The sequence below is a fragment of the Camelus bactrianus genome, chromosome 35, assembly GCF_048773025.1.
Source record: "Camelus bactrianus isolate YW-2024 breed Bactrian camel chromosome 35, ASM4877302v1, whole genome shotgun sequence".
Taxonomy (NCBI): domain Eukaryota; kingdom Metazoa; phylum Chordata; class Mammalia; order Artiodactyla; family Camelidae; genus Camelus; species Camelus bactrianus.
Window position 1 is genome coordinate 23,473,797 of NC_133573.1, and position 4,423 is coordinate 23,478,219.

Here is a 4,423-nt window from a genome sequence, read left to right on the forward strand (position 1 = left end):
CTGCTCTGGACTTCCTTCCACACCAAGAGCCAATGAGACAGAAAACTTTCTGCCCTTCTGATCAGCAAAATAAAATAAATATTTCCCTCTCCTGTCCCAGTGTTTTGGTCCATATGAATCAGATGAATATATAGACCTAAATCATTGTTCATGGTTTTGGGCTATTCTAACCAAACAGTCTCAGAAGCCAATAGATAATGTCCAGGCCTGGATGGATGACATTTTTTACATAAAATTTCCCTCTAAAAACAATTTCTATAATAGCAATGACAGATGTGTCTTTTCTAAGGATGTGCTTGGCTTTGATTTCTCTGTCCTTAACGCAACTGTGTCTTGTCTGTTTCCAAAAAAAAAAAATAATTCAGAATACGCTTTAGGTGTCCACTGATGAAGCTTCTCCCATAAATTCTGACAACTAGATGTAAAGCAACCATTACTGATTATACCAAATACTCTGGATAAGTAATAATAGAGTAGTTCAGAATTCAGGATCGGCAGTCGGAGAGATCTTGGTTGGAATCCCCACTCTATTTTTCTATTAGCACTATGATGTTGGGCAAGGTACTAAGCCTCTCTAATCTGATCTGTTTTTATGAGGGTTAAATTGCATTAAGTACAGAAACAATTTTGAGGATTTTTAAAAATTTACCCAAATCAAGAAACAGCCCAATGATCAATAGATTATGTCTCTCTGCTCAAAAACCCTTCAATGACCTCCCATCTTAGTATAAAAATCTAAGAGAACCACAGGGCCGCCCCCATAACCGTGCCACCTGCTCCTCTTTGACCTCCCCTCCTTCTGTTCTTCCTTTACACTGGCTTTTTCCAAGATCCTCTAACCTGCCAAACCTCATGGCATGTTCCTCTGCCCAGGACACTTCCTCCAAACGGATAACTATGTAGTTTATGCCCTCAAATTCCACAGATCTCTGGTCAAAAGATCATTTATCAGAATCGCCTCCCTTAATCACTCAAAAATGGTAAATCTCTCTTCCCTACATGTCCTTACCCTGCTTTATTTCCGAGTATATGTTTACCTATATCTACCTAAGTGATATACTGGGTTATTGGTTTACTGATATGTGATTGTTGGTTTATTATCTGATTCCTCCCACTAGATTGTAAGCCCCTCGAGGTCAGGGCCTTTGCCTACTTTTTTTCAATATTATATTCTCAATGCCTAGAACAGTGCCTGGAGCATAATACTCATTGAACAAATATTTGTTGTTAAGTAGGTGAAGATGAGTTCCATACACTTCCTCGTGGACATCTTTGTAAGATTAACCAGGAGGTCTGGACACACGTCCTACATGGGCTGAGTAAGATGTGCTGTGCTCTGCTTAAAAAAATGAAAATAAAAATAAAGGAGGAAAGGAACGTAGCCTGTAGTTCTCAGAAGAGAGATGACAAAGGACAGAAAACCTTATTTGACTCTGAAACAATTGTTCTTTAATACACATTTGTTTAATTAACTTTGTTTTATCAATATCACACATTTTGTTCTTTTCATTGTGGCAATAGGTCAAAATGGCAATTTACATATTCTTCCTATCATATTTAATATCACTTTTTTCTCCCTCAGAAAACAACCAATGTTTGTAATAATTCGCTCATTCATAATCCCATTTAGTTAGTGTTAAATGTGGAAAAATTCATCCTCTTAAAAAAAACTTATTCTACAGACATCACAAAAACAATTTCAACATCTAAAATGAGTGCAAATTCAGCAAGAAGCTTTCTTTCAAATTCAGTATTTAATTCAAGCATATAGTATATGTTTTCATGGCAATTTTGTATTAAAATGCCTGGTGTGTTCATTAACCCTCACCAATAATGTATTTTTCTCAGAGCCAAATTTACTTTTAACTCTCATGCTCTAAATAATGATGCATGACATAAAACAAATGTGTTCATATTTGACAGTTCCTTCCAATTTTCACCAACCCCGTAAGGATGCATGATACCCCCATCAAAAATAATTTTAAGAGGGATCCCGCTACCAGCGCTGGTACCCGCCGCGGCTTGCGAGCCGGCGCGGGCGGCGGCGCCACGGCCCGGGCTGCGGTTCCGGTCGCGGGAGCTTCACGGCCGGGCGGTGCTGGCTGCTGCAGATGACGGAGGAGCAGTGAGCATCGCCGTGGCCTTGTGGAGTTCCAAAAGATTAGTCGTGGACATTCAGAAAACAACAATTTCCTGAACAATAACAACCAAATGGTATTGGACATGATCCTTTATCCATCAATTGGAATCCATCAGACCATCAACTGGGAAACTGTGGCAAGGCTTGTGCCTGGCTTAACACCCAAAGAGTGTGCAAAGAGGTTTGATGAACTGAAGAGCAGTGGAAGCTCACCTGTCGACAACCAGTATAGCCCCCTAATGGCTGCTGGCGAGAGCCCTGTTGAAACTTTAGCCACGTGTATCAAGTTCTCACTTCTTAACACACAGGGAGAATTTCAGGAGACTCCAGTTGGTCAGGACGCAGTTTCTAAAACAGGCCAAACGCGGTGATCCACGTATGTGATGAAGCCAAAAACTTGAAAGATTTTATTTGCTCATGAGATCTTTTGATATCAGAAATGAATTACTTTGCTTTATCTTTATCTATGGATGCCCAGTGCTGGAAAGAGGTGAACATTTCAGTTCATTGTGACGTTCACATTTTCAACTGGTTGATAAAATATGTTAAAAGGAGCACTAAGGAGAATAAAGATTGTGAGATGCCCACTTTAGAGCCAGGAAATGTCTTTTCAATTCTTATTTCTTCAGAGTTTTTGAAAATGGATTTATTGGTTGAACAGTGTATTCACAACAATATGAATGCCATAGTAGCTACCCCATGCAACATGAACTGTATTAACGCAAATCTTCTTACACATATAGCTGATCTTCAACACAATGAAGTTGACGACTTAAAGGACAAGAAAGGTAAGTTTAGGAGTAAACTTTTTTGTAAGAAGATTGAAAGACTGCTTGATCCTGAGTATTTGAATCCAGATTCTCGGAAAAATGCAGCAACATTATACAGATGCAGTTTGTGTAAGAAGCTTTTAACAAAAGAAACAGAAGAATTCCTTGCATTCCTGGAAAAATCAATGTGGATCAACGTGGAAATATTATCTACATTCATATAAGTGATAAGACTTGGGATGTTCATGAGTATTTGAATAGTCTTTTTGGAGAACTAAAATCTTGGAAAGATATATATTGATACTTGTGGGGAACAGTCAACTGGCTAACTTGTTCAAGATGTTATCAAGCTTTTCTCTGTACAGAATTTTCACATTGTCAGTATCTCTCAGAAACAGTGATTTATCCTACTGCAGGAAGTTCACTGAGTACTGTTGGCACTGGAATTTATCCCTGCTATAACCAAAAGGTTCTTTGGTTTGACCCCACTCAGCTTACAAAGTAAGGGACCACATGGTTGCTCTTCATGATCAAGGTGAGGGTAAAGATTTGCTGTCCTGTCCAACTGCTAGAATCCTGGATGATCTGCACAAACACAAAGATGTCATTCTTGTGCCTTTTGCTAAAGACACAGTTAGTGATTCTGGGGTTGGTCTCCGTGATGAAAAAGGTCTAGACTGTGATGTTTTACTGGAACCAAATACACCATGGGGCCCCAAAAGTGGGGAGCTCAAAGCTTTCTGGTCACTGAAAAACTGGACTCTGCAACTGAAACAATAGTCATTATTTTCAGAAGAAGAATATACCACTGGATCTGAGGTCACTGAAGTTGAAGTTGGAAATGAAGAAGAAGTATCCAAGAAACAAAGGAAAAAGAAAAAGCCAAAGAAGTTCACTAAACAACCAAAAAACAGATGTCTTCACCCTGTGGTCAGAAGAAAGAAAAGGCATTGGAGAAGTCAACTTCTAGAGATGTGTCTCCTTTCACTGTGAGTATGCTGAAGAATAAGTGGGATGCCACAAGATCCTTGAGGTTCAATCAAGATGCACAAAGAGAAGATGATCAACGGCAGATGTCTGAAATTACCAGGTACCTAATAAAGATGAGATTGGGTGACCTGGACCAAGTCAAGTCAAAAGAAGCAAAAGAATTTGCAGGAGGCATTCACTCCAGGTTTGAAGCACAAATCAAGGCCTCAGTGCCAGTCACTGCACGGCAGAGCAGCTCAGAGAAAAGCACAAGGTCTAAAAGTCGTTTTGGTCAAGGTCGTCCTGTGTAAATCACCTTAAAATATACCTAAGATGAGAGAAGACACACCTGTGGATGTCTGGAATTGCGTACTTCTTAAAGATCTTCAGAACAATGACTTCTAAATATTTTAAGTTATTTGTTAATTATTCTTGCAAGTCACATAAGTCATAGTGCTAAGGGAGATACATAGTTAGGTCTTATGAAATCTAATTATAAATATGAAACTTCTCAAATCTAATTTTCCTTTGGTGTGATGATAGG

General features: G+C 39.0%; 1 pseudogene; it reads left to right on the top strand.

Moving 5' to 3' along the window:
* The first annotated feature begins 1,953 nt into the window (after positions 1 to 1,953).
* Positions 1,954 to 4,190, top strand: LOC105063458 (SANT and BTB domain regulator of class switch recombination-like; annotated as a pseudogene).
* Positions 4,191 to 4,423: the final 233 nt, after the last annotated feature.